This window comes from Pseudophryne corroboree, chromosome 4 (genome assembly GCF_028390025.1).
Source record: "Pseudophryne corroboree isolate aPseCor3 chromosome 4, aPseCor3.hap2, whole genome shotgun sequence".
In the NCBI taxonomy this organism is placed as follows: domain Eukaryota; kingdom Metazoa; phylum Chordata; class Amphibia; order Anura; family Myobatrachidae; genus Pseudophryne; species Pseudophryne corroboree.
This window is the reverse complement of record NC_086447.1, coordinates 751,250,491-751,270,622: the sequence shown is the minus strand read 5'-3', so window position 1 is coordinate 751,270,622 and position 20,132 is coordinate 751,250,491. Positions and strand designations below refer to the sequence as shown.

Sequence of the window (20,132 nt, the reverse complement as noted above, 5' to 3'; positions counted from 1 at the left end):
AATCCGGTCCCATCCGTCTGTAGAGATCAGCCTCCTTCAGTTCAAGTCAATTTAAGTAGTCCTGGACAAATCCCGGTTCCATCCGTCTGTCCAAAGTCGCCGTCGGTTCCTACCGATTCCAGTTCCTCCGAACCCGGTGTGGTTCTCACCAGTGTGTCAAGTAAGCAACTCCTGTCAGTTTTGGAGATGACGTCCTCTCTCCACCCTAGAGTATTTCAAGTTGATTCTACTCCTGCTTATGAATGCTTATTCCAGTCCTCTACTTTCAAGTGTCCTACAGTGTCTTCTGAGACTTCAATTGACATTCAGCCTTCCAAGTTCCAGCGTGGGTGTTCGGTGCCCACCCATAAAAGGGGGGGTACTGTCAGGAATCTGCATTCTCCGTCGCATCACTACTGTGGAACTACAGGTTCCAGCAGTTAAGTTCTGTTCCAGTTTTCAGTCTACTGCAGCCTGGAGTACACAGTGCTTCAGCTAACTCACAGCTGATCTGAACACCCAATCCAGCAGGGTGTGTTCTCACAGAGATCATCCAATCATCACAGACCAAGGTGTATAAACTCCAGTTCCTGGCTCAGTCTCATGGCCTTGGACAACACGTCACATTCTGTGAACAGGCGTCTCCTGTTTGCAGTCATCTGTCTGCAGAGATACCCCTGTGTATTGGACCTGTGGAACTACAGGTCCCAGCAGTTCCAGTTCAGTTTCCAGTTCCAGGTTCCAGTCTTCAATCCTTTGTTTCCAGCAGTCTTCTATTTCTGGCATCTCCAAGTCATCTCCCTGTTCCAGTGTTCCTGTGGAACTACAAACCCCAGCCACAGCCAGCCACAATCCACCAGCAGTAAGAGACTCTCCTCAGGTGTTTTATCATTATCTACCTGTGCACTCATTATCAGTTACCATCTGTGCATCTCAGCAGTTAACATCTATTTGCTTAGAGACTGTCTCCTGCTTAAGCCCGTTAGGCTATCTGGACTTGTGCTTCATAGAGACTGTACAGTTATCAGAGTTCTGTTTTTCCAAAGTTATTTCATCCTGAGTTATACTGAGACTGTGTGCTTTTTACAATTACCGGAGTTCTGTTTGTTTCAATCATAGTTACCAGTGACTTTTGAATATTTATTTCCTGTTATTTCTGGATTTGCATTCCACTGCAATTGCATTCCACTGCACCTGTTATTCAATTGCTTTGTGATCCCTGTGACATTATAAATATCAGCGCCTATGCGCAGGACTATTCTTCGGTCTCCTCGTGTATTACGTCACACCAACACTGACCCACTAGCGCCCCCAGCCGGGGACAGACAAAATCAGAATCCTGACATTCAGACGTTGCCATTTGGGCTTTCCACGGCCCCGAGGGTTTTCACCAAGGTAATGGCGGAAAAGATGGTGCTCCTGCGCAGGCAGGGAGTCACAATTATCCCATACTTGGACGATCTCCTAATAAAGGCGAGATCTCGGGAGAAGTTGCTGGACAGCGTGTCTCTGTCCATGAAGACGTTGCAGCTACACGGCTGGATTCTCAATATACCGAAGTCCCAGCTAGTTCCTACAACGCGTCTGACCTTTCTGGGCCTGATCCTAGACACAGACCAGAAAAAGGTCTTTCTTCCGATCGAAAAGGTTCAGGAACTCATGACCATGGTCAGGAACCTGTTGAAACCAAAGAAGGTTTCAGTGCATCAGTGCACGCGGGTCCTGGGGAAGATGGTGGCTTCATACGAGGCCATCCTTTTCGGCAGATTCCATGCGAGGACTTTTCAATGGGACCTTTTGGACAAGTGGTCCGGGTCCCATTTACAAATGCATCAAAGGATCACCCTGTCTCCCAGGACCAGGGTATCTCTCCTGTGGTGGCTGAACAGTGCTCACCTTCTAGAGGGTCGCAGGTTCGGCATTCAGGACTGGGTCCTGGTGACCACGGACGCAAGCCTCCTAGGCTGGGGAGCAGTGGCACTGGGAAGAAATTTCCAAGGTGTCTGGTCAAGCCTGGAGACTTGTCTCCACATCAACGTCCTGGAGTTGAGGGCCATATACAACGCCCTGCGTCAAGCGGAGAACTTACTTCGGAGAAGACCGGTTCTGATTCAGTCAGACAATGTCACGGCAGTGGCTCATATAAACCGCCAAGGCGGAACAAGGAGCAGAGTGGCCATGGCAGAAGCGACCAGGATTCTACGCTGGGTGGAAGGCCATGTAAGCGCGCTGTCAGTGGTGTTCATCCCGGGGGTGGACAACTGGGAGGCGAACTTCCTCAGCAGGCACGACCTGCATGCGGGGGAGTGAGGACTTCATCAAGAAGTCTTTGCACAGATCGCGGATCGGTGGGGCCTGCCTCAAATAGACATGATGGCGTCCCGTCTCAACAAAAAGCTAAAGCGGTTTTGCGCCAGGTCAAGGGACCCTCAGGCAGTAGCGGTGACACCTGTGTTTCCTCCTCTTCCTCTCATACCCAAGGTGTTGAGAATTGTAAGAATAAGCAGGGTCAGAACAATCCTCATTGTTCCAGATTTGCCACGGAGGACTTGGTATCCGGAGCTGCAAGAGTTGCTCACAGAAGATCCGTGGCCTCTTCCTCTAAGGCAGGACCTGCTGCAGCAGGGGCCCTGTCTGTTCCAAGACTTACCGCGGCTGCGATTGACGGCATGGCGGTTGAACACCGGATCCTAGCGGAAAAAGGAATTCCGGAGGAAGTCATTTCTACCCTGATCAAGGCTAGGAAAGACGTGACGTTGAAACATTATCACCGTATATGGCGGAAATATGTTTCTTGGTGTGAGGCCAGAGCTGCTCCTACGGAGGAGTTCCATTTGGGCCGTCTACTTCACTTCCTTCAAACAGGAGTGACCTTGGGCCTAAAATTAGGGTCCATAAAGGTCCAGATTTCGGCCTTATCCATTTTCTTTCATAGAGAATTAGCCTCTCTTCCTGAGGTACAGACTTTTGTGAAGGGGGTGCTGCATATTCAGCCTCCCTTTGTGCCTCCGGTGGCGCCTTGGGATCTTAACGTGGTGTTACGTTTCCTCAAGTCACCTTGGTTTGAACCACTTAAAACTGTGGAGTTGAAATACCTCACGTGGAAAGTGGTCATGTTGTTGGCGTTAGCTTCGGCGAGACGTGTTTCAGAATTGGCGGCTTTATCGCATAAAAGCCCATACTTGGTTTTTCACGTGGATAGGGCAGAGTTGAGGACTCGTCTTCACTTTCTGCCAAAAGTGGTCTCATCTTTTCATGTGAACCAACCTATTGTCGTGCCTGTGGCTACAAGGGACTTGGAGGATTCCGAGTCCCTGGATGTAGTCAGGGCTTTGAAGATTTATGTGACCAGAACGGCTCGGATCAGGAAGACTGAAGCTTTGTTTGTTCTGTATGTGGCCAACAAGGTTGGCACCCCTGCTTCAAAGCAGACTATTGCTCGCTGGATCTGTAACACGATTCAGCAGACGCATTCTACGGCAGGATTGCCGTTACCGAAATCGGTTAAGGCCCGCTCCACTAGGAAAGTGGGCTCTTCTTGGGCGGCTGCCCGAGGGGTCTCGGCATTACAGTTGTGCCGAGCAGCTACTTGGTCGGGGACAAACACCTTTGCAAAGTTCTATAAGTTTGATACCCTGGCTGAGGAGGACCTCCTGTTTGCTCAATCGGTGCTGCAGAGTCATCCGCACTCTCCCACCCGTTTGGGAGCTCTGGTATAATCCCCATGGTCCTTACGGAGTCCCAGCATCCTCAAGGACGTTAGAGAAAATAAGAATTTACTCACCGGTAAATCTATTTCTCGTAGTCCGTAGAGGATGCTGGGCGCCCGTCCCAAGTGCGGACTTCTTCTGCATGACTTGTATATAGTTATTGCTTACATAAGGGTTATGTTATAGTTTTCGGTGATACCGTGGCTATGTTGTTGTTCATACTGTTAACTGGGTAAGTTTATCTTAAGTTATACGGTGTGATTGGTGTGGCTGGTATGAATCTCGCCCTTAGATTTACAAAAATCCTTCCTCGTACTGTCCATCTCCTCTGGGCACAGTTTCCCTAACTGAGGTCTGGAGGAGGGGCATAGAGGGAGGAGCCAGTGCACACACAGAATCCAAAGCTTTCTTAAAGTGCCCTATCTCCTGCGGAGCCCGTCTATTCCCCATGGTCCTTACGGAGTCCCAGCATCCTCTACGGACTACGAGAAATAGATTTACCGGTAAGTAAAATCTTATTATTGTTTTGTATATCTGTTACAAGTCATACTGCAAAGACATGCATATTCAGGGACAATAATCCAATGTCCTGATCATCTGAGCATTTAAAACTTTGCTGAAGTTAATTATTCAAAGGGAGGGGCAATGTTTTCAGGAGACAATCTAGGCTTTTCTATTAGGGGCAAGGGGCAGTTTAAGAATTAATCTTGACTCCTCTCTATTCATTACTTCTCCCACTTCCAGTCATAGCTTCTCTCATTGAATGTGTAGAGACCAACAGGCACATCAGTCAATGAAATATGTTCCCTCAGGGGCACAGACAGCCGCTGCATTGCTGTGGGAAGAGGGGGCAGTAGCTGTACTGGTGTTGGGGCAGATGCTCGTATATCGCCTTTGGCCACTGATACAATGGAGGATGGTCCCTTTTGGCGCAGCATTGTACAAGGAGGGGTCCTTTATTAAAAACAGAGTGTGATGTTAACAATCAGCTGCCATTTTGCTTGTTTCCTGCAAAAGGTAAAGGACCAGCCTGATCAAGAATACAGTAACTAGCAGCCATACAGGTGGACTGTTATGTCCTTGTTAATGATCACGCTTTATGTTTTCATTCACCGATTTATTAAAAAAATAGTGTGGGGCTGCTAAAACGAATGTAGTGTTAGCCTTGGCCATGTGACCACTTTATGGAAAGTTTATGGAGAGCATTCAATCAAATTTAAACTTAGCTCTGTATACAGTAGCTAGGTGCCAGTGGTCTCTCTATTCAGCCATTTGCATTACACACCCAGGGGTGTATCTAGAGGTCCGTGCACCCCTGGCAAAGTAAGGGATTGGCGCCCCCCCCAGAGAGAGCATTACTGCCCAGTGACAGTTGCTGTGGTGGGGATCAGTTTAACATAATGCTACGTGGCGCAATGCATGGCGCTGGTCACTTTTATCGGACCTCTGACCTTTGCCTTTTTTGTTACCCAGATTGTGTACCTTTTGCTGCATTTTGTGTCTTAATTCAATAAATGTGCTAAATACTGGACTTAGGATTTGTATCTTTACGGACCCCTCTATACCCGATACTACATAATTGACCCCTCTATACCCTGCACTACATCACCTACCCCTCTATACCCTGCACTACATCACTGACCCCTCTGTACCCAACACTACATAACTGACCCCTCTATACCTTACACTAAATCAATGACACCTCTATACCCTACACTACATCACTGACCCCTCTATACCCTACCCTACATTACTGACCCCTCTAGAATGTACACTACATCACTGACCCCTCTATACCTTACACAACATTACTGACCACTCCGTAGGCTACACTACACTGGAAAACATCACTGTACTACTTCTCCACACTTCATCATAGAAAGAGAATCACTGGGAAAATAAGACAAAGGGTAAAGTTGACAATAGACCCTGCGGTCTAGACGGAGGAGAGAGAGTCTATGAACAGTAAAGCACAGGGAAAAGTGGGCAACATACATACTGTACCATAAAGGGAAGCATTGAGAGATAATAATACCGGAAAAATACCATAAAAAAGGCATACAAAAATGGGGGAAGTGGGGAAAGGCCAGGTAGTGAGTGGTGGAACAAGGAAAAAAATATTTTAAGCAGCATTAGAACTGAGTTGAGAAACTAGTGCTGGCATTGTAGTGTCAACATAATAATAATAATAATAATAATATTTATAAAGCACTTTTCTCCTAATAGGATTGAAAGTGCGTAGTGACTGTCGACTTGCTGACTATATTTGTATATATCTCCCGCTGCTCAAACTGCAAACATATATAATTCGGTTGTAAAATGGGTAAAATGACATACAGGTCTTCCTTATTTACCATCCAGTCTCAAAAGCACCCCAACATGCATGTCTAAACACTTAATTATGAACACTGCCCCACAACTGAAAATGCTCATAAACATACTTCTTATTACCCTCATAATCTAGCACACACACACACACACACACACACACACACACACACACACACACACACACACACACACACACACACACACACACACACATCCCCCCTTGACAACTCTCACCACTCCCACATTCACTACTCCTTTACACAAATCCCCCCCACCGAAACTTCCTCACACACATCACCCACACAAACAACTCTCATACACACTTATCCCCCCCCCCACACACACACACACACTGACAGCACACATATACGTAAATCTCCTCCTCCACACTGTTAAATGTTACTGACTTAATGGGCTCACCATGGTGTCTCAGCAGACTCTCACGATCTTGCAAGGTTGAACTGTCCACCATATGTAGCAATACACCTTGAAAAAGACCCAAGCAGGTCGAAACAGCATTGGTGCTACCAGACAGTGAGTCTCTTCCTTTTTTTCATCCAGACAGCTACTTTTCCCTGTGTCATTTTCATTCCAAAGGTATGGAGGACTTATTTGCACAGGTGTAAGCCCAGAATTCACCTCTGCATGTCAAAGACCACCTTACCTTTATTTTTCCATCATACCATATATTGGAATATAATTGTGGGGAACTGTCTTTTTATCATAGATTTTGTGTGAAGAATACATTTTTGTTGGATTTATGAAGGTGTGGTCCATTTCGGCTTAAAGAAACCTTGATACGTGGAATGAGATCCATTACAAAGTGAGTCGGGTACGCTTACCTGAACATATTTCCTTCATTGTGTTGCTGCTTGTGTGAAGTGTGAAAGATACCTTTCTACATACGGTGTTACAATCTTTGATGTGAGTTTTGGTACATTCATCAATATTGTGAAGCGGTAGCGAGTCACCATCCTTATCGTCTATCAAATATCAGTGGCACGATAGGACTCTTTTTCTGGATATTCACGGGACTATACATTTGTTTTAAACAATACCACCCATATTGTTGTATCTCTTTTCATTTTATGTTACAACTTGGGATCTGTGATATGGCCTAAGAAATTAGCAGTTTGTGAAGAACTTCAAAGAAACACAAGTAATGTATATGTATATTTTACGTTATCTTAGTATTTCCTTTATATTGTAGCGCCTTTGATCTATCCTCACTGTATTTTTCAGCATCTTGTCCACCATATGTCTCCAGCCATAATTTCCCTGCCCGCTGTGTGATTCATGGCAGTCACCTCCACTGATATTCCCTGCTCTGTGTACAGGTCAGTGTTGAGCATGGACCAGGGGAACTCCACCTCCAGGGGGCAGGGCTAATTCCCTTCAAAAGGACAGAAGAGGGACTAAGAGGTGCAGCAGCGGAAGGGCATTTTAGGTTATAGTAGTAACTGCTGCAGCCAGGGCTCGAATCGGGAGTGCACACCTTCTGTCTCCTTCCCCTACCGCTAAATAGCCCACATCACGGTTGTTAAAAAATAAGGAGGCAATCTAAACCTGATTGCAGCTGACTCACTGAGCCATCCAGACTGTCATCGTAGCACTCTATTCCCCGGGCGCGAGTGGCACTGACAGTTGGCGCCCCCTTTCTGTGGGTGCCCCTGGCGAGTGCCATCCTGGCCAATGGCTAGATACGCCCCTGCATTGTTTGTATATTGCAGGGTTAATCTTTGGTTAACTCTTATTAACTGTGGCCACAAGCTTTGTCAAACACCCCTATGTAAACTCAATTGTCCTAAACCTGTGTCAGCTGTTCCTTAGTAATTTATCAGCCAGTGTCAAGTGACTAGTGTACCTTTAAAAGCAATAAGGTATGTGGCAGGTACACATTAAACCTAGTGGGCATATTTGCAGTTATATTATGTGTGATACAGTTGCCAGGTTTTAATTTTTAAGACTCTGTGATAGTGTAGGACCTGCAGGAAGGTGGGGTACCTTGGCGATCGGGTTGCAGGCTTCCGTGCATTGGCCAATTCACTTACTAAACCCCCATCATTTATTTATTGATGTTGTGAAGATAAGTGAGCTTGCTATGGTGAGTGCTGAATTTTCTATTTGTATATATATATATATATATATATATATATATATATATATATATATATATACACATAGTAATACATAGAATATATTATAAAGATCTTCTTTGTATTATTCTTTTTTTTTGTAATCATTTTTTTGAGGTAATATCAGATGAGTTACAAAAAAGAAAAAAGAGAGTATTAGTCAAAGACAGTGACATAACTGTTGACTTCTGTCTACACATATACAGAGTAGTAATAGTCACCAGATAACATAGAGTAAGGGCAGCAAACAAGATATACAATCATAGCATCGAAGCTCAAAATACGCCTTAGAATGAAAAGTGAAATGCAACATATCAGATATGTAGAACATATTTTCGCGTGGTCTAGTCATTTGAAGCCTGGGAGATATTAAGAAAGATCATTTGGTGGTTCACCCACAGCAATTTTAGTCAGGTACCATACAGTATTATGCAAGCTATGGTGAAGTTGACGTTTGACAAAGAGAAGTAGTGTATCTATATACGATTCCCACATTGTAAAGAACCGTTCCACCTTCTTTTCTTTGTGTAAGAGAGTATCTATCCAATCCATCTTAAATATAAAGTTAAGCTTGGACAGAAATAGGGGTAGTTGCGAAGGTGTACTATCCAACCAACCCTGGAGTAAAGTTTTTCTTCCCGCTGCAATCAATGCAAGCAGGAGTTTTTTGCTTTGGGAGTAGTACTTTCGGCAGGGTCGATTATACCTAGGATTGCCCATTCCGGAGTGAATGGGACATGGTTAATAAGTTTGGCTTCCGCGTATCTATGGATAATGTGCCAAAAATACTTAACCAATGGGCAGGCACACAAACAATGAAAAATGTCAGCCTCCTCTTGGTGACAGTGCAAACAAGCGTGACTTTCCGAGGTGCCCATATGGTAACGTCTTCATGGTGATAGGTAAGTATGGTGGTATGTGTTTAGGGACAACTGCATATACATACTGGCTGGCAGGGATTTTTTGGAAAATAGTAGGGCTTTCTCCAGGGTTGGTATCGATAGGGTCGGGAAGTGGTGCAACCATTTCGATATACCCCCTGGTATCTTAGCATTATCTAAGATGTCTCTCAAAACATTATAATGAATTGATATAGCTCTACGTTGAGGTGGCGGGGTGGTCAGGAGGCAATCCAGAGAGTTATTCCAGTCATTTTTAGAGAGATGTTGCAGTACATGTGATACATAAAATTGTAATTGCAAAAGAGCCAGTGGGTAGGAGCCCATCTCAGGGTGAGTAGAGGTCATTCTGTAAATGTTAGGAGGCGTTCTTGGTCAATAGAGACAAAGGATTGCAGAGTGTGGTAACTCGCTGAACTCCACGCATGGAAAGGGTGAGCAGCCATGCCATCGAAGAAGTTGGGATTACAAATCAAGTAAATGAAGGAAACAAGTTAGATCGCAGTTTGTTAAAAAAAAATTGTTCTAGGGATGTGTCAGTGTAAACTGATGTTCTAAAAATCCGAACACACAAGTGGCGTAAAATCGCTGCATGATTATGGGTAACAACATCAGGTAAATTTATTCCGCCATTATGTTTTGGTTGGTGGAGTTTTTTTAAAGCAATTCTAGCTCTTGCACCTATCCAGATAAACTTACGTCGTATCGTGTTAATAAGGAGGGAGTCAGCTTTAGACAAAAAGTATAGGTAGTGACTGGATAGGGTATAATAACCGTGTGATTGCCACCATCTTTAGGAGATTAGCCCTGCCCAAAAAAGATAACGTTAATCTATCTATTCCATGATTTCACATCCGCGGTGAGCACGGCAATAGCCTTCTTAATATTTAGGCTATATAATAAATTCAAGTTACAAGACAGCAATATGCCCAAGTAGGGAATATGATGTGCCGCCCAAATGAAAGGGAACCACCTAGCCCAACGAGGATGCGCTACCATATTTCCCAATGCCATTGCAGTAGATTTGTCCATATTAATATAGAGGCCCGAGATCGAGCTAAAGAGGCCAATTTCATCTAATATGAAGGGGAGAAATATTTCCGGGTTGTTGATGTAGAGGAGACTATCATCAGCAAACGCTGAGAGTTTAATTTCATGATGTCCTTATTTAATGCCTTGAAAGGACTGGTCATTCTGAAGGGATCGCAATAATGGATCCAGGGCCAGATTGAATAGTAAGGAGGACAACGGGCAGCCCTGTCGAGTACCCCTTCCTAACTGAAAACGAGGCCCACACTACCATTAAGAAGCAAGGAGGCTGAGGGATTATGATAGAGACATTGAATTAAGCCAGTGAACTCTGTATCAAAATCACGTTTATCCAGTACTGTAAACAAGTGTGGCCACAAGACCATATCAAATGTTTTATGTATATCAAGACTCAAAAGCATACTTGCAATATTAGGTGTGTTAGTTGCCATTGCAACTGCCGCTATTGCCGTTCTAATTGCTTTAGTTGCATGGCGACCCAGGAGAAATCCCACTTGCTGGTCCTTCAGTAGGTGTGGGAGAATTGTTTAGAAATGCAAGGCCATGATTTTAGCTAGGAGTTTATAGTCAACATTTAATAAACCGATTGGTCTATACGACGTGATTAGAGTGGGATCTTTATTAGGCTTGGGCAAGAGAATCAAGTGAGCATCAGTAAAAGTAGGTATGATATGTTGTGGTCCTGAAGACTTTTGACAAACTCTAATATAGCGGGGGCAACATGAGGTTGAAGCATGCAGTAGTACTCTCCAGAGAAGCCATCTGGACCAGGGGATTTACCATTGGGGAGGCTGGATATGGCCGCATTAAGTTCCTTCATGGTAATGTCTCCCGCCAAGACATCCCTCTGTTCCAAGGTCAGTTTAGGTAACAATGATTCATTAAAGAAAGTATCTTGTAGTGTATGTAGCGTCTACGGGTGAAGAGTGGAAGAGGGCCTCAAAATGTGTTTGGAATTGTGTGACGATATGCTTGGATCTAGTGAGTACAGCACCAGTAAAAGGGTGTTTTAAAGAGGTAATAGTGGATCTCGATTTAAAAGGTTTTGAGAGAGGCTAATAGTTTAGCTGCCTTATTCCCCCAACGGTAAAATTTGTGTTTTGTGTATTCTAAGGAGTACCGAGCTTGGGTGGCCAGGTGTGACTCAAGGAGCTGTCTGGTTTGTTTATATATAGCTAGAGTTTCCTCAGAAGGATTCAGTGTGTTCTGTAAAAAGGAGTCTTGTACTAATGTTTTGAGATTGTTATATTCGTTTATGGTCTCTTTTTTTCGGGAAACATAACTAATGATGTGTCCCCTCATCACCGATTTGGAAGTTTCCCAAAAGAGGGCCGGGCGGTCCCAGTACTCTAGGTTATCATCTACAAAGTTAGTCCAGTGTTGCGTGAGATAAGCTTTGAAATCATTAGATTGGGCTAGATAATAGGGGAATCACCAAATACGGTCGGTAGGATGCATTTGCGGATGGGAAAGGATCAGAGACACTGGAGCGTGATCCAAGATAAGGATATCATGGCTATCCACTCGTTGAATGGTTGTCAGGAGGTCATCTGAGATCTAAATCTTATCTATTCTTGAGAGAGAGCCATGGGCTAAGGATAAGAGTGCTTGGGTTTTGTCCAATGGATTTAGTAAGCGCCAAGGGTCAGAGAGGTTTAAGTCATGTTTAAAAGTAATGAGGTGGCGATGCAGTGTGCCTACAGGTCGTGGAGGTGATGGGTATTTGTCCAGGGAAGGATCTTCCACCATTTTAAAGTCCCCACCAAGTATTAAAGGTTAATTGTGTCGGTTTTGCAAAAGATGCCCTAGGTCTTGGAGGAAATGGTGTGTATTCAGATTTGGGGCATAGATATTGACAAGGGTATATTTAGTGAGGTATAATTCAACATCCATGATAATGTAACGGCCTTCAGGATTTGTGGTTTGTGAAATGATGGATAGTGGTAGTCCCTTTTTAAAGAGAATAGCTACTCCTCGTGCCTTACATCTAAATGGGGCCGGGACGCATGTGCCAATCCAAGTAGCTCTTAAGGAGTTCTCCTCAGAAGAGAGGTTTATGTTGGCAAAACCGATTTTTGAGTAAATACCTCAAAATAAAATTTTCTACAATTTTCCTAACCATCAAACAAAGTGTGAGCACCATCTATTATACAGAGGTGCGCATGTAACAAAAAACAAAATATCAAAGAGAAAAAATAAAGAGAATGAAGGCATGCAACCTTCTGAGGATGTTAGAAACAAATAGTCATCCTACTTGTATTGGGAGCTATCTCTAATCCAGAGACCAAACTTCAAGAGGCGCAGTCAAGCTGGGGAGTGTGGAGAAGAGTTATGAGCCATGAAGCGGAATTTTTCCGACTCAGGGTCTGTGAAAAATAAATGAGCGCTATTTAGTAGGACCTTCAGTTTGGCTGGATACAGCAGAGCAAAACGGATATAATTGTTATGCAAGTAGATGCAAATCTCAGAGAATTCCCTACATTTCTGGGATACCAGGGACGGAAAATCTTGAAATATCAAGATCTTGTTACCTTTCATTATCAGCTCCGCATGTCTGTGGTAGGCAGATAGGATTGCCTCCTTAGTTTTGTAGTCCAGGTAAAGTGCTAGTACCGGTTGGGAACGACGTCTAGTACCCCCCTGGAGAGGGCCGACCCTATGCGCCCATTCAATGTGTGGGAGATCAATGTCAGTTAAGATTCCCAGGGCTGACAACAGATCAGCAGTAAGGAGGGTAGTGAGGTTTGGCCCAGTCACTGATTTAGGGATCCCCACAAACCAAAGGTTATTTTGGCGGGACCTGTTTTTAAGGTCATCTACCCTTTCCAAGAACTGTTGGGTTATCTTATCTTGGGACTTTAAGTCAGATTGACAGGATTCAATTTGGTCCTCAACCTACCCCACCCGCGTCTCCAAGGCCACTAAGTGGGAGGCACGAGAGTCAATGCGGGCCAGGCCAGCCTTGCAGCCTTATTTGGAGACTCTCAAACCATTTATCCATGAGTGGCATTAGAAAGTCAGATAGCTCATTCGTAGTGAGAGGAGCGGGCCTATCCCCCTGAGTCCCTGAGGGGCCTGGGTCAGAAAGGGTTAGGGAGGGCGAGGTTGATTTTTGATAGGGAGCCTTATTTTTACCAGTTTTGTTAGAGCTGGTGGAGTGTTTAGGAGGCATGGCTTTATCAACAAATGTATCCATACCCCTTGAGAAGAGATTGTTTGTTTTGTTGTAGGGGCAGGCGACAGTAAACGGCCGTAATATACAGTAAAGGGGTAGTCGGGTAGGAGACAAAGGTAAAGTGTTAAAACATATAAGTAGCCCACAGAAGGGATTACATACAGAGAAACACATAAATCACATCATGTACCCCTGAAAAGTTGAGCGTGAGGGCAGGGGAGGAATAGCGACTAGCGGTCTAACACAGAGGGTGGGTCATTGTTTATAAAGTGTTCTAGGAACACAACGAGTTAATAATAGAGCATAAATTGCAGGTAGCAGTGTGCAAATAGAGAAAATAACAAGTAATAAGCAGATGAAATAATGTAATATAGAAAAGAAATGGAAGCCAGGTGATTCAATAGGTGTGGTTTCGCCCTATGGTGTTCGTGCAGTGAGTAAGCTTGGAAGGTGCAGGAGGTGCACAACGGCGCTCCGACCCAGTCTACAGGGAATCCAAGCACAGTTGATGGTACCAGCAGAGTTCAGATCAGTGGGGCAAGTGGCAGCATCCAGGCCCAGTGTTAGGCAGCGCAGTTCCGATCTGTGAACGCCACAAAAGATGCTGGATGGGCTTAACGCGTATGCGTGCAGGGGGTGAGGGTCCTGAGGAACCCATAACCCAGTTTCTACCTAAAAGGGGGGGTTTAGGGAGATGCACCCCACCGTCGGCCGGGCAAGGAAGGGACATGGTGTTACCGCTGCAGAGGTCATTGAAGATAATTATAGAAGTGAGCAGGTGGCGGGTCAACCAAACCAAAGAGAGAGAGAGAGAGGGACCAGAGATGACCCTACTGCTGTATTCCTGTCGGGTGTGAGCAGGAGCGTTTAATTGAAGGCACCGCACCAGTATAGGGAGGTTCTAAAAGTGCGGTGAAAGGGTCTAATTAGTCCAGCGGAGTCAGCCGGGAGGGGACGGCGGCACCAGCGTCATCACTGCAGTGTGCAAGCACTCTGTGCACAGAGGAGAGTTCCCCGCCTCTGCGGCACCACCACAGTCTCGAAGGCAGGTAAGGAGGGGGGAGGGGGGAAATCAGTCCCCGTTATCTTCTGAAGGAAGACCAGGAGTAAGGGGGGGGGTGCACGCCCAGCTGATACAGGCAGGGGTCAGATCCGTAGATCCGCTCTTCGGGATGCGGGCAGGTACACCCCGCACCCGGACTCAGTCGTTACCAAGCAGCATGAGGAGGGACGCAGGTGAAGGGGTCAAGGGTGGATACTACTGTATAATCCCCTTGTGCGGCCAGCAGTAAGGCAACGTGTCACGCTACTATACCAGAAAGATGGCCCCAGTCACCTCCATGCCTTGAGGCCAAGATTAGGCCAGACTCCAGGAAAGTGTGAAGATTGCTACGGGCGTCAGATCAGTACCTCCGACAGGGTCTCCGTGAGTTCACCTCCAGCAGGGTATGACAGGGATAACCTTTAAAAATCGTTCAAGGACGTAAAATCCATAGATTAAAGTCATCAGACCCGGAGCTGTGTTAAAATGCGGCCATCGCAGATGTCTCCTTTGTATTATTCTAATCATTTTTATAGTTAAAACTCTGGAGCAAAATGTCTATGGCGGCCTATTTTTCCCCCAACATCTCTGATCAGAACTCACCAAATTTCAAGCAGTATATACTGCTGCACCTGTATATAATGCCCACATGCAGGGTCGCCGACAGTTCTGGCAGGCCCTGGTACAAGGAAGGGGCATGTTCAAATGCATGGGGTGTGACCAGGGCCGGACTGGGACCAAAAATAGGCCCTGGCATTTTTGAAGCACACAGGCCCACCTCGGTGTCAGCATCTGACGCCTCCCCTTACTATTCCCGACTCCTCCTACTTCTTAGTCTATGCTCTTACAAATATAAATTAATATTATAACAACATACAAGTGTACATCATTCTGTATTAAAATACACACAACCATTGGTTGAAGTGGAAATGTTGAAGTGGGGGTATGGAAAAATAAAGGTTGTAACTAAGCGCACGCGCTCCAGAAAAGGGGCATGGACACGTACACGCCCCATTCACTAGAATGAGAGCGTCCGTGTGCACTCACGGCGGGGCTAAGTGGCGACCAATCAGACAGAGAGTGCACCATAGAGGTACTGTGTGCGCGCGCAGAAGGCACGCGCGCCAAAAATATGGGTGTGGCCAATTAAAATGGGACGTGATACACAGACATATGCCCCCAATAGTGCAGTGCCAGATCCACAATTGCCCCCACAGTGACAGGTATACAAATTCCCCCACAGTGCCAGGTTTACAAATGCCCCCACAGTGCCAGGTATACAAATGCCCCCACAGTGCCAGATCCACAAATGGCCCCACAGTGCCAGATCCACAAATGCCCCCACAGTGCCTGATCCACAAATGCCCCACAGTGCCAGATCCACAAATGCCCCACAGTGCCAGATCCACAAATGCCCCCACAGTGCCAGATCCACAAATGCCCCACAGTGCCAGGTATACAAATGCCCCCACAGTGCCAGGTATACAAATGCCCCCACAGTGCCAGATCCACAAATGCCCCCACAGTGCCAGATCCACAAATGCCCCACAGTGCCAGGTATACAAATGCCCCCACAGTGCCAGATCCACAAATGCCCCCACAGTGCCAGATCCACAAATGCCCCACAGTGCCAGGTATACAAACGCCCCCACAGTGCCAGGTATACAAATGCCCCCACAGTGCCAGGTAAACAATTGTCCCCACAGTGCCAGGTATACAAATGCCCCCACAGTGCCAGCCAATTGCCCCCACAGTGCCAGGTATACAAATGCCCCCACAGTGCCAGGTATACAAATGCCCCCACAGTGCCAGCCAATTGCCCCCACAGTGCCAGGTATACAAATGCCCCCACAGTGCCAGGTAAACAATTGCCCCCACAGTGCCAGGTATACAAATGCCCTCACAGTACCAGGTAAACAATTGCCCCACAGTGCCAGCCAATTGCCCCCACAGCAGTGCTGCAGCTGCTTACCGCTGCTGCTGCTCCTCCGGCTGGGATGTGACTGAGGCTGTCAGGAGCTGAGAGCGCGCCAGCGCGGCTATGTCTGGCGGCGTGTAGCGGACTTCAAACCAGCCGCCGGTTCGTGAGCCAATCAGAGCTCGCGGACCGTCAGACATAGCCGCGCTGGCGCGCTCTCAGCTCCTGACAGCCTCAGTCACATCCCAGCCGGAGGAGCCGGAGGAGCAGCAGCAGCAGCAGCGGTAAGCAGCTGCAGCACTGCTGTGGGGGCAATTGGCTGGCAGACATAGCCGCGCTGGCGTGCTCTCCTCCCCTGACAGCTCTCCTCCCCTGACAGCTCAGTGAGCGCTGGACCGGCCCACGTGGCCATCGGCCCTTCTGGCATTAGCCAGAAGTGCCAGATGGCCAGTCCGGCCCTGGGTGTGACCAGACCCCCTCCATGAAAACAATAAATATCTGTAATGCGGCCACAAAGCGTCCACGTGCTTGACACAGGGGGGCGCCGGTGTCCACCAGGGCGGGGGGCGCCGGTGTCAAGGGTGGCAGGGTGTGGGATGCCTCTATAATTGAAGTAATCTATAAGAACCTCTTCCATTGACAAGGATATGAAGGATAAATATCCCTTATAATCCTAAAGATACTGTAAAGTTTTTGGACCCCTCTTTATGGGAATAGGGGAATGGTAAAAATGTATCTATCAAGGAGTGTGTAGTGTTGCTCATGGCTTATTCTCTACTTCTTATAGGCCACATAAATGTGGTCATTTGTGCTTGTATGCATCTTAAAGTGACAGGCACCTATAGAAGTCTAGGTCTGACTGATAATCAGTGACGGTTCTAGGGGCAGGCAAACAGGGCTATTGTCCAGTGCACTGTGGCCATCATGGGGGGGGGGGGGGGGAGTGCCAACCATACTTGCCTACCCTCCTGGAATGGCCGGGAGGCTTCCTAAAATCGGGTGTTCCTCCCGCCCCCCCGGAAAGGTGGGCAAGTCTACCACTTTCCCAGGAAGCCCCCAGCACCCGCCCTCAGCCGCCCACAACAGAGAACAAGTGGGCAGTACGAGGGGGATATGATGATGCGATTCGCGTCATCATAGCTCCGCCCCTGCTATTCAGTGTCAGTTTTCTTGGCACTGTCTAGTGGGGGGCGGGGCCACGATGACGCATTCATGCTGCCACGCCCCTAGATTGCCCACTTCCCCGCCGGTCACACCCCCAGACTGCCCCCATTGCTGCCAGCCACGCCCCCATTAGCCTACCACGCTGCCATCTCCCGGAGGAGGGTGCAGCAAGGTAGGCATGTATGGCTAAGACTAGCATCCCGAGCTAGATAGAGATAGAGAGGGAGCCTGGGCCAGCAGCAGTACGCGTACCAGCAGCGAGTCATGGACAGACAGCAATGATATTTCGAATTTGGTGCCGACCGCAAGCCAATCACAGCTCACATACCGGCATCCAATCAGGAGAAGCCGCTTCTGCCGGACCGAGAGCTGCAATAGGCTCACAGCTTGTGCTATGTTTAATATGCCGTTGCTGTCTCTCAATCAGAGGCATACTGTATCTAGGGCAAAGCAAGCAAAGCATGTGCCAGGGCCCGGTAGAGTTGGGTGCCACCGGCCAGGACAGTTCCCACTGTGACAGGAGTGTTTGCTATGCTGAACAACCTTGAATGTGTCCCAACTTCTAGACACTGCATTGAAAGGTTTCAATGACACTGCATTGAAAGGTTTTACTTTAATCACCATGACATATAGGGGGTCAGTTTGTCGCAGCGGTGCGAACGGGTTGGAACTGCACATGTGCGGCGGCCAGCGGAAAAGTGACCGCATTGGCGATCGCAAGAAGACTGACAGGTGGGAGGCGTTCCGGGGCATCAACTGACCGTTTTCAAGGCGTGGCGAGGCGAACGCAGGCGTGTCCAGGCGTTTGAAGGGGCGGATGTTTAACGTAATTTCCAGGACCTTCATCGCTGGATCCGTCGCACAGGGTAAGTAAGTCTGACCCTGGTCTTCTTTTGCTCATATTTTTTTTGCATAGCAGGGCTGCACAAGCGTTCGCAGCCTTGCTATGCAAAAAATCCCTCCCCATAGGGGGTCATTCTGACCCGTTCGCACGCTGCAGTTCATCGCAGTGGTGCAAATGGGTCGGAACTGCGCATGCGCGGCGGCCACATTGCGCAGGCTCATCATTGCCCGGCGATGCCCGTTGCCGGGCAGCGACGCTGCATACGAAGAAAGCGGTCGCAGCGGCGACCTCAAGAAAATTAACAGGAGGAAGGCGTTCCGGGGCATCAACTCACCGTATTACGGGCGTGGAGATCCGAACGCAGGCGTGTCCAGGCGTTTGGAGGGTGGATGTCTGACGTCAATACCGGGACCTTCATCGCTGGATCCATCACACAGGGTAAATAACTGCAGGGCTAGTCTTGTTTTACACAAAACATTTTTAGCATAGCAGGGCTGCACAAGCGTTCGCAGCCCTGCTATGCTAAAATACACACCATGAGCAGCAAAAAGTTGCTACGTGCGATCAACTCAGAATGACCCCCATAGGCGGCATCTAGTTGATCGCACGGGCTGCAAAAAGTAGCTTTGTGCGATACACTCGGAATGAGCCCTCATAAGGGTGTGGTTCGTTTTATCGACAGTATCTAGGTCGACAATGTTTAGGTCGACCACTATAGGTCGACAGTCACTAGGTCGACATGGATGGAAGGTCGACAGGGTTTCTAGGTCGACATGTGCTAGGTCGACAGGTCTAAAGGTCGACATGAGGATTTATTTATTTTTGGTGTCGTTTTCTTCGTAAAGTGACCGGGATCCCAAATTAGTGCACCGCGTCCCCTCGCATAGCTCCCTTCGCTCGCCATGCTTCGGGCATGGTGCCTTCGCTCCGCTACCGCTTCGCTCGGCACACTTTACCATTCCAATCGTAGTCCACATGGATCGTTAAGTATGAAAAAAATTTAAAAAAAAAAATGTGAAAAACTCATGTCGACCTTTAGACCTGTCGACCTAGCATATGTCGACCTAGAAACCCTGTCGACCTTCCATCCATGTCGACCTAGTGACTGTCGACCTATAGTGGTCGACCTAAACATTGTCGACCTAGACACTGTCGATCTTCAGAACGGATCCCCCCTCATAATGGGATAGTCCATTTTCTAGGAATCTCAATGTAACAACAGTAGGCTATAGAAAATAACCTATTACATTACCATTAATTGTATTTACACAAATAGGACAGACCATAGCTAAATGTTCAACCCTCCCAATTGGGAATTTACAACCATCCCAATTGGCATGTGTCCCTACTACTAATATTATAAATTATACATTGTATTTTAACTTTATTTTACTTTTTATTTTATTTTATTTTAAAATATACTTTATTTTTATGACACATTATGGTTTTATGCATTTTCCTGATGCTCTGTGCAATCCAACAGTTGCTTTATTTTGTACAACAAGGTAAAATAATTGATGTGGGAATAGCACCAAGCCACAACCTATCAGCGTGCAACAATATTGTGCATATAGGGGGTAATTCCAAGTTGATCACAGCAGGAATTTTTTTAGCAGTTGGGCTAAACCATGTGCACTGCAGGGGGGGCAGATATAACATTTGCAGAGAGTAGTAATGCCCCAAGTAGTAATGCCCCCAGTAGTTTAACCCCTGTAGTTATGCCCCTAGTAGTTTACCCCCCCTGTAGTTTGCCCCAGTAGTAAAACCCCCCGTAGTAATGCCTCCAGTAGTAACCCCCCCCCCTATAATAATGCCCACAGTAGTAAAGCCCCCCAGTAAATACGCCGCTACACATACGAAAAAAAACACAAAAACCACCATACTC

The 20,132-nt window shown here is 46.9% G+C and overlaps 1 long non-coding RNA gene across 2 annotated transcripts in view; it reads left to right on the top strand.

Moving 5' to 3' along the window:
• The window catches only part of LOC134910300 (uncharacterized), a 252,730-nt gene that overhangs the window by 10,489 nt on the left and 222,109 nt on the right, over window positions 1–20,132 (top strand). The window contains exon 2 of one of the 2 annotated variants that reach the window (XR_010176162.1): window positions 6,748–6,843. The exons of the other annotated variant lie outside the window; for it this stretch is intronic. This is a non-coding gene — a long non-coding RNA (uncharacterized LOC134910300). The remainder of the gene's footprint in view (window positions 1–6,747; window positions 6,844–20,132) is intronic. 2 annotated transcript variants of the gene reach the window in all.